This window comes from Callithrix jacchus, chromosome 5 (assembly GCF_049354715.1).
Source record: "Callithrix jacchus isolate 240 chromosome 5, calJac240_pri, whole genome shotgun sequence".
Classification (NCBI taxonomy): Eukaryota; Metazoa; Chordata; class Mammalia; order Primates; family Cebidae; genus Callithrix; species Callithrix jacchus.
This window is the reverse complement of record NC_133506.1, coordinates 72,990,263-73,001,132: the sequence shown is the minus strand read 5'-3', so window position 1 is coordinate 73,001,132 and position 10,870 is coordinate 72,990,263. Positions and strand designations below refer to the sequence as shown.

General features: G+C 47.2%; 1 long non-coding RNA gene across 5 annotated transcripts in view; it reads right to left on the bottom strand.

Annotated features, from left to right (window-relative positions):
- LOC118153702 (uncharacterized) overlaps positions 1–10,870 on the bottom strand; it is a 94,875-nt gene that overhangs the window by 55,210 nt on the left and 28,795 nt on the right. The window lies entirely within an intron of this gene.

The window sequence follows — 10,870 nt, the reverse complement described above, 5'->3', positions numbered from 1 at the left end:
TATCTATTTCCACAAACTTTCATGAAGGCTGGACCCCTGAAATGTCAAGGTCATGATCCAAGGTGGGGAAGGGTGAGTGGGTTTTGTTCTCCTTTTAGTAATGCTCGGTTTGTTTTCAACCTAAAGTCGGCTGGGCTAACCTCCAATGCTTGGTAGGGTAGGTGTATTGCATGCATTTGCGGGCCCGATATGGTGGCTCACACATGTAATCCCTGCACTTTGGGAGGCTGAGGTGGGCAGACTGCCTAAGCTCAGGAGTTTAAGACCAGCCTGGGCAACATGGTGAAACCCTGTCTCTACTAAAAATACAAAAATTAGCTAGGTGTGTTAGGGTGCTTGTAGTCCCAGCTACTCAGTAGGCTGAGGCAGGAGAATTGCTTGAACCTGGGAGGCAGAGGTTGCAGGTAGCAATCCAAGATGGGATCACTGCACTGCCGCCGGGCAACAGAGCCAGACTCCACCTCCAAAACTAAAAATAAATAGGCCAGGTACGGTGGCTCACGCCTGTGATCCCAGCACTTTAGGAGACTGATATAGGCAGATCATCTGAGGTCAAAAGTTTGTGACCAGCCTGGCCAACATGGTGAAACCCCACCTCTACTAAAAATACAAAATTTAGCCAGTGCTCATGCCTGTAATCCCAGCTACTCGGGAGGCTGAGCAGGGGAATCACTGGAACCTGACAGGCAGAGGTTGCAGTGAGCCAAGATTGCACTACTGCACTCCAACCTGGATGACAGTGTGAGACTCTGTCTCAAAAAATAATAAATAAATGTATTTTCAACTTAGTATATTTTCAACTTTTTTTTTCCTTTGGAGAGACAGGATCTCGCTGTGTTGCCGAGGGTGGTCTTGAACTTCTAGGATCAAGCAGTCTTCCCACATTGTCCTCCCAAAGTTCTGGGATGATAGACATGAGCTACTGCACCTGACTGCTACCACCAATTTATGATAGATTAATGGGGATATGACCCTGTCATGAGTCAAGGAGCATCTGTAATCATGCTGAAAGTGGGGTGGCTTGTGTGATATGGGGGAGTGTCACAAAACACAAGGGGACCAGGGCCTGCAGGGGACACTGCAGGCTGCCTCTGGCTCAAACCCAGGGCTCCCTCCTCTTTGTCTCCTGCTGCAGGACAGGCCCCAGGCTTACAGCTCTGCAAATCCACACTGTCTGCACTGCAGGGCTTCGAAACCACAGCTGGGGGTTGTGGGTGATGTTGGGGCAGGAGCAGGTCATGGGGGACACATCATGGATTGCACCTGCAACCATATTTGCAGAGCAAGTTTGTTTCCTTTTTTTTTTTTTTTTTTGAGATGGAGTTTCGCTCTTGTTGCCCAAGCTGGAGTGCAATGGCATAATCTTGGCTCACCACAACCTCAGCTTCCCATGTTCAAGTGATTCTCCCGCATCACCCTCCTGAGTAGCTGGGATTACAGGGATGCACTAGCATGTCTGGCTAATTTTGTATTTTTAGTAGAGTCGGGGTTTCATCATGTTGGTCAGGCTGGTCTCGATCTCCCAACCTCAGGTAATCTGCCCACCTCCACCCCCCAAACTGCTGGGATTACAGGTGTGCGCCATTGCGCCTGGCCAGTTTTTGTTTTTGTTTTGAGAGGGAGTGTTGTTCTATCACCCAGGCTGGAGTGCAGTGATGCAATTTCGGCTCGCTGTAACCTCTGCCTCCTGGGTTCACACAATTATCCTGCCTCAGCCTCCCAAGTAGCAGGGATTACAGGCCCCTGCCACCACACCTGGCTAATTTTTGTATTTTTAGTAGAGATGGGGTTTCACCATGTTGGCCAGCTGGTCTCAAACTCCTGACCTCAAATCATCCACCTGCCTCAGCCTCCCAAACTGCTGGAATTACAGGCTTAAGCCACCGCACGTGGCCCTGGTTGCCGTGTCCTGCCTGCTGGCTCTGTACAGCCTCAGCTTCTCTTCCCCCCACCCCTAGGTGATAGCGAGCAACCCCTACTCCCTGGGGTTCTAGGCCACCTTCTATGAGAGCGGTTATAAGTTACATGGGAACACCAAGTACAATCTGGTGAGCTATGTCCCCACCAAACGGCACATGTCCCCTGAGTGCCCCCTCTTCCTTTTTCCCTTACCAGCATAAAGAGCTGACAAATTTCCAGAGGACACAGCCCCTAGCCCTGCCCCATGGTGGGAAGATAATCTGGCAGCCGTCACCTACGCACTTGACTTCATTAATGTGTCACACTGGTGAGGCACGGTGGCTCACACCTGTAATCCCAGCACTTTGGGAGGCTGAGGTGGGTGAATCACAAGGTCAAGAGTTTGAGACCCACCTGACAAACATGGAGAAACCCCGTCTCTACTAAAAAATACAAAAATTAGCAGGCCGTGGTGGCACGTGCCTGTAATCCCAGCCACTCAGGAGGCTGAGGCAGGAGAATCATTTGAACCCAGGAGGCAGAGGTTGCAGTGAGCTGAGATCATGCCACTGCACTTCAGCCTGGGTGACAGAGTGAGATCCCAGCTCAAAAACTAAATAAAAAAATAAAGTATCACATCGGAGATTCCCGGATGGCATGACAGGGAGGAGCCTAACCCAGCGTGGGGCAGGGCTGGAGGTCTGAGTTAGCTGAGTAACCGAGGCATGAGGATTCAGTAGGGGCAGTTGCCACAGGGCAGGGGCCTGACCAGGTGCAAGTCAGCAACAGCAAACTTCTTTCACCAGTCACATCACATCACATCACATCACATCACATCACATCACATCACATCACATCACATCACATCACATCATCACATCACATCACATCACATCACATCCAGGTGAGTGAGGAAAACAATCACTCCTCACCATGGGTCCCCAGAACTCATGGAGCAAAGGAATGGGAGCCGTCATACTGGGGCCATTGTTTCTGTGAGTTTCCAGAAGGCTTTCACAGGTGGTGAGATTAGAACAGAGCAGGGCTTGGCTGAGTGCGGTGGCTCACCCCTGGAATCCCAGCACTCTGGGAGGCCGAGTTGGGTGGATCACCTAGCTTCAGGAGTTGGAGACCTCAAATCCCAGCTCTACTAAAAATGCAAAAATAAGCCAGATGTGGTAGCTCTCATCTGTAGTCCCAGCTACTGAGGAGGATGAGGTGGGAGAATTGCTTGAACCTGGGAGGCGGAGGATGCAGTGAGCCAAGGTCGAATCACTGCATTCCAGCCTGGGTAACAGAGCAAGACTCCCTCTCAAAAAAAAAAGTCGAGGCGGGAGACAGAGTGGGGGTCAGCTGCTTCCAGGTTCACTTCCCCTCCAATACCCTATCTCCCACTGTCCTGAGTTGGGGGGATGCCCATGGTGTTCCACAGGTGCACTTGGGATTTTCTCTCTTGACCCCACAGGATATTTACCTAAAACAGCAGCAGCACTGGGGCAGGACCGACCCAACCTCACTTCCAGGCATGCTGTCTCCTGGACAGAGGCGGGGACTGGGCTGCCTATGGGGAGTTCCTTAGCAGGAGCAGAGAGAAGCAGGACTGAGATCACAACCCCAGCTCCGGAATAGTGAAACAGGATGATTAAAACACTTCACAAGAGCCAGGTGAGGTGGCTCACACCTGTAATCTCAGCACTCTGGGAGACCGAGGTGGGCGGATCACCTGAGACCGGGAGTTCGATACCAGCCTTGCCGACATGGTGAAACCTTGTCTCTACTAAAAAATACAAAAATGAGCCAGGTGTGGAGGCAGGCACCTGTAATCTCAGCTACTCAGGAGGCCAAGGCAGGAGAATCACTTGAACCCAGGAGGGGGAGGTTGCAGTGATCCGAGAGTGCACCACAGCACTCCAGCCTGGGCAACAGAGCAAAACTCTCTCTTGAAAAAATACATACATACAAATAAAGGGAAATAACAAAGGAAGTGAGAATATATCATGAGTGACTCTAATAAGTAAGGACTGAACACGTTCTCAGCTGCTGATAGCATTACTACCAACCAGCTCAGTGATGTTACTTTTCCCGACCAGGAAGGCCTGCCCTTGTCCCCTGGGGCTCACCTTTCTGTACACCAGGCCAGTGGTGGCCAACTGCAGCCTTACCTGCAGCAAATTGAGCCGGTACATGTTCTGCTGCTCAAACAGCATTTGCAGGCAGGCCGAGAGGAACATCAGCACAGCAAGGAGGTAGCCCTTCCAGGCTGGAGGCTTGGGATCACCAATAAACTCCAGGAAAAGGTTTACAGGGGAAGGAGGGAGAAGGTACAGCTGGTGAGAGGAGGTACCCATGTGTGTTGCCTTTGCCCAAACGAGGCCATGTGTGGAGAATCAGTCGACATGGTTTTTTCACAATCATGATCTCGGTTATTTCCCTCATTGTCCATGCTTCTTTTCAATCTGACCGCAGGTCCTCAAGATCAAGAGACGGTGTTTTGTCCCCCCTTGTTATGGGTTAAATTGTGTCCTCACAAAATTTGTAAGTCAAAGCCCCAAGCCCCAGTACCTCTGAATGTGACTGTGTTTGGAAATAGGGCCTTTAAAGAGGCAATAAAGTTAAAATGAGGTCATTAGGCTGGGCCCGCATCCAGTCTGGAGTCCTGATAAGAGGAGAAAATGTAGACACACAGGGAGACACCAGGATGGACACAGAGGAAAGACCATATGAGGGCACAGGGAAGAGGTGGCCAACTACGTGCCAAGGGCAGAGGCCTCAGATGGAACCAACTTGCAGATACCTGATCTGGAACTTCCAGCCTCCAGAATCATGAGGAAAATATATTTCTGTTGTTGAAGCTACTCAGTCTGTGATGCTCTGTTATAGCAGCTGAGCAGACACCACTTGAATCTGGGCTGGCCACAAAACCACCTTTGACCAACAGAGTAGAATGGAGGTAAAGCTATGCCAGCTCTGAGCCTCAAGAGAAAATGTGGCTTTTGGCCTATTGGCTAGAACCCTCCCAAGCAGCCACATGAACAAGTCTGAGCTAACCTTCTGGAGGATGGGAACTCACATGGAACAAAATGCCATTCCAGCTTCAGACACACAACTGCAGGCATATGAGAAACCCCAGCCAAGAAAAGAAGAACCACCCAGCTGAGCCCAGCCCACATTACTGACCCACATTACCAGGAACTAAATAAATGAATGCTTGTAATTTTAAGCCACTCACTTTTGGGGCATTTTACAGCAAAAGCTAATTGCTGCAGTCAGGTAAGAGCTTGCTTACTTGCCCTTCTGGGGGACGGTCACTTTCTCATTCATTAATCATTTTCCTTCCTCAATATCCTTCTCACCCACCCTCCAGTGTCCCAAGCACCAGATCTATAGGCAGAGTCAGGAGAGCTGAAGTCCCCAGACCCAGGAGGGATGCCATTAAGAGACCACCAGCCTTAGCAGAGCACCTGAAGTCTGGACTCACCTAAGGAGCTTGGGGACAGTGAACCTGAAGACATCACTGATGAAGAGGCTGTGGGTCCCAGGAGGAAGGTAGAATGGAAGACCTGCCAGATGGTCCTCAGCAGTGGGCCCCACTGGCTCCCTTTTTGCCACGGGAAGGCCTCAGTGTCTGATGCCTTCATGCCACTGCCTCCTTTCCTTTTAAACACTATTGCCTTGGTGTGCCTTAGAGGAAGGGAGAGGTTGGCTCTGGGTCCCATTTTATACTCTTAACCACCAGCAGCAGGACCAGGCATTAAAAGCTTGTTTTCCTAACAATGGGCATGGGTGGGTGTGGATCCAGCCTGGCTCCCTCATCTGTTCCTCCTATCACCCTGAGTACCCATTTAAGAGGCAGTCACAGGAGTTGTGGGGGAAGGGCAAGGAGGGCAGCCCTGAGGCCTCTTAGATGGCCATGGGAAAGCATACATGTTGAGCACCTACTACATGCCAGGCACTCCCCAGTCATCCTAAGACCCCCATCAGCAAGCCAAATGTTGTTCCCATTTCACAGATGAGAAAACTGAGGCTCAGAGAAGCAAAGTCATCCAAGGGCACACAGCTGAGAAGTAAAAACTGGGATTCAATTCCATCTCTCTGCCTCCAGAGCCCATGCACTTTTCTTTTCTTTTTTTTTTTTTTTTTTTTTGAGACCAAGTCTCATTCTGTCACCCAGGCTGCAGTGCAGTGGCATGATCTCAGTGCACTACAACCTCTGCTTCCTGGATTCAAGTGATTCTCCTACCTCAGCCTCCTGAGTAGCTGGTATTACAGGCAAATGACACCGCGCCCAGCTAATTTTTGTATGTTTAGGAGATGGGGTTTCACCATGTTGGCCAGGCTGGTTTTGAACTCCTACCTCAGGTGATCCACCCACCTCAGCCTCCCAAAGTGTTGGGATTACAGGTGTGAGCCACCGCAGCCAGCCTCCCATGTACTTTTCAATCTATCATGTTGTCAGCCTGGAGGAAGAACAGCACCCCCTCTTCCACACACACAACCAGCCAGCCCTTAGGTGGTTCTGAACCAGTGGAGAATCACAGCTGATGTGCATGGGGCCTGGTGCTCTGGCTCTGGGTAAAAGCACAGACAGAAGCTCAGGCTGCCTCAAACTCATAAGATCCCCAGCCTTTGAACATAAGCAGGGAATAGCTAAAGTGAGGAACGGAGAGGCGGTGGTAGGGGGAGGTCCAAGGGCCCCTTCAGGGCAGGTCAGAAGCCCGGGGCCATAATGGAGAGGCTGGGGCAATGCAGCTGCTGACAACCAGTCACTGTGTGGTCTTGGGTAGGTAGACTGCTCCCCTCTCTGTGTGTGAGAGGGTGGGTGTGGTTCCCCCCCGCCCCCAAGTCTCTTGTGTGCCTCTGACAATTCGTAAGGTTATCAGTAATTGCTTGCTTGCTCTTTTGAGACAAGGTTTCACTCTTGTTGCCCAGGCTGGAGTGCAGTGGCATGATCTCAGCTCACTGCAACCTCCATCTCCTGGGTTCCAGCGATTCTCCTGCCTCAGCCTCCCAAGCAGCTGGGACACATCACTATGTCTGACTAATTTTTGTGTTTTTAGTAGTGATGGGGTTTTACCACGTTGGCCAGGCAGGTCTTAAACTTCTGACCTCAGGTGGTCCACCTGCCTCGGCCCCACAAAGTGCTGGGATTATGGGTGTGAACCAACATGCGTGGCCACTTATCAGTAATTTCAATCCCCATTACAAATCTGTGACCCAGGACCACTGGCTTCCCTGGACCCCTTTGCCAGGTGGGTATAATTAGACTTTCCATTTTACAGAAGGGGAAGGAAGCTGAGGCTCTGAGAGGTGGCAATAGCAGCCCGAGGTCATACAGCAAGGGCAGAGCAGGGATTGGAGCCTCAATCTTGCCTTATGGTTCCCAGAGTGTTTCTTGTGCACTAAGGACCCCCAACCCCACAATAATAATAATAATAATAATAAAGAAGCATAACAAAAATCCCCTTGTGAGCTCAGGTGGCAAAACCCTTCCAGGTCATGGTCTTTGTCCCTCATTGCTGGCCTGATCTGGTGTTTGGTTTGGCATCTAGGAGGGGTTGTGGCTCAACTTTGTTACTGAGTGGGCATGGCCTGCTGCTCACAGGTATTTTGGCATTTGGGTCTCAAAGCCAAGAAGATGCCCCTTTCATGCAGAGAGCATCCCTGACCACCCTTCCTGTCTGAACCCACCACTTCATTCATTGCCTTCACAGCCTTGTTCACTACTAACCCCGTCTTTGTCTTGTTAGAACCCCAGGTTGGTAGACTTTGCCTGAGTTTTCTACCAAGATGTCTCTAGTATTGAGTCCAGCTCCTGCACACAGTAGGAGCTCAAAAAATACTTGTCAAACGAATGGGAAAAGCAGACTGAGTGATATGTGTAAAAGAGTGCCCAGCACATACTGTTATAGACATTTACAGAAGGAAGGATGGAGCCTGGCTGGGTGGACAGGACTTGGCTTTGGAGCCAGGAGACTATGGCTCCAATGCCTGCTCTGTCTCCTCTCCTCTGAGCCTTAGTGTTTCCATTTGTAAAATGGGGTCAGGGAGAGTTGACTGGGAAGTTTTCTTTCTGCCTGGAGATTTTACTCAGTTCTGTTCTAGCTGTTTGCCCGGAGAGTCACTGTGTTCAGCCTGCAGACTCCAAAGCAGGCGTTTTCCTCTTCTGGAGGTCTCACCTCCCATCAAGGAAAAGATCCAGATTGCTGTCTGATGTCTGGCTTCTGGACTGAAGGCCATTTAGTGCGGGACTCCCAAATGACCGTGGGGCAAGGCAGGGGGTAATGGGCAATGTGTGAGTTGGGGGATACAAAAGCGAGTGGTTGAGGCCGGGTGCGGTGGCTCACACCTGTAATCCAAGCACTTTGGGAGGCCGAGGTGGACAGATAACCTTAGGTCAGGAGTTCAAGACCAGTCTGATAACCTGAGCAACATGGAGAAACCCAGCCTTTAATAAAAAATACAAAAATTAGCTGGATCTGATAGCGGGTGCTTGTGGTTCCAGCTACTTGGGAGGCTAAGGAAGGAGAATCATTTGAACCTGGGAGGTGGAGCTTGCAATGAGGCAAGATGATGCCACCGCACTCCAGCCTGGGTGACAGAAGCAGAGAGAAGGAGGGAGGAAGGGAGAGAAGGAAGGAGAAAGAAGAAAGAAAGAGAAAAAAAGGAGGAGAGAAAGAAAGAGAATGAGAGAAAGAAAAGAGAAAGAGAGGAAAGGAAAGAAGAAAGAAAGAGAAAAGGAAAGGAAGGAAGAAAAGGAAGAGAGAGAGAAAGAAAGGAAGGAAGGAGGGAAGGGAGGGAGGGAGGGAAGGAAGGGAGTGAGGGAGGGAAGGAAGAAAGGAAGGAAGATAAGAGAGAAAAGAAAAAGATACATGCATGTGTATACTCATTGCAGCATAATTCCCAATAGCAAAGACATGAAACCAACTTAAATGCCCATCGATGGTAAAGATGCCCATAGACTGATAAAGAGAATGTGGTACCTATACACCATGAAATATGATGGAGCCATAAAACAGAATGAGGTCATGTCCTCTGCAGCAACATCGATGAAGGTAAAAGCCATTATCTTACATGAACTAACAGAGGAACAGAAGACCACATACTACTTGTTCTCCCAAGTAGAAGCTCAACATTGAGTACACATGGACACAACAGACACTGGGACTTATTTGAGGATGGAGGGAAGGAGGAGGGTCAGGACTGAAGAACTACCTATCAGGTACTGGGCCTACCACATAAATGACTAAATAATATGTACACAAATCCCCAGTGACACCAAATAATAAACCTGCACAGATACCTCTGAACCTAAAATAAAAGTTAAAAAAAAAAAAACAAACTGATAAACTAAATTTTTAAAAAGCATAAGGAAAGGAAAATGTGAGATAAAAACCAAAAAACAGTAGATATAATAAACACTTTGGTACCTTGAAAAAAAGGAAATAGACAAATTAGTAAGAAAGGAAATAAGCATAAAAGCAAAAAAAAAGACAAAAAAATTATAAGTTAACTCTAATTATAAGGGACTATTTTGCACAACTCTATGCAAATACATTTGAAATCTGCATTGATCACTATCCAATACAACTTCTAAATCATAAAAGTGTCCTACATCTGCGCTGTTCAATATGTAGCCACTAGCTACTTGTGTTGAGTGAATACTTGTACACTTAAATGTGGCTCATGTGACTGAGAAACTGAATTTTTTTCTAATTATGAATTTATTTAATTTCTAATTAAACAGACCAACTCTATAAAAGAAATAAAGTTATTAAAGAATCTCATTCTCTCCCTCTGACACACACACACACACACACACACACACACACACACACACACAGATGTTACAAGGAAAAGAAAAGCTCTTCTTTATAACACAGAACAGGACTTTGACAAATTACTACTCAGGGCCCAAATCCTGCTGCAGACTATTTTCCTGCTGTTCATGAGCTAATAATTTTTGCACAACTAAAGAAGAAATAGAATATGTAACAGAGACCATATGAAGCCCACAAAGCCTAAAAGACTTAGAATATGGCTCTTTACTGAAAAAATCTACTGGCCCCTGATCTAGAAAAATGCCTGAAATTTAAAATCACCATTTTGCAAATACCACCAAGGTAATATGAGATTCTGGCATGAAATTACTCCTAACACTATACACTAACATATTGTTAGGAAAAGGACATTCATGTATCTCTATTACCCATCAAATGTTTATTAAGTATGGAATTTAAATCAAAGAGATGAAACTTAGCTTCACAAATATTGAGATAAAGTGACATTATAAACTTCCCAATGCAATGCAATGGGAAACATAATATTTGCCTAAACATTTTGTCTAATCCAGAAGAACAGTTAGATGAATCCAGTTTGAGAAACATTCTATGAGATAATTAGTCTGGACTCTTCAAAAATGTCAAGGTTGTGAAAGAGGAGGGAAAAGGGTGGAGGGGAAGCAATATTCTTGACTTATAAAATAAGAAACATGACCAAAAAATCCAACATATGATCCCTGACTAATAGAAAGAATATTTGAGAGCAATTGGAGACATTTAAATTTAGACTGTATACTACATAATATTAATCATCAGTTCCAAATGTCTTGTGCTTGTTATTGTAGTAATGTAAAAGAATGTGCTAATTTTGGGAAAAAACCCTTAAGTATTCTTATATAATCTTGATGTCTGCAATTTGCTTTCAAGCAGTTCAGAGCTCCCCAAAATGTGAGTGTGTGCATGTATATGTACGTGTGTGTAAGAGAGAGAAAATGGTGTGTATGTGAAGAGAAAAAGAGACATAGAGGCACACAAAGCCAATCCTAGAAAATGTTAATAATCTGTGAATCTAAATAAAGGGCACAGGTGTCTTTACAGTACTTCTTTTTCAGCTTTTCAGTGTTTGAAGTTAAAAGTTGGAAGAATTTTTTTAAAGGCGCTTGTTTATTCAGGGTGAACATGATCTTCAAATT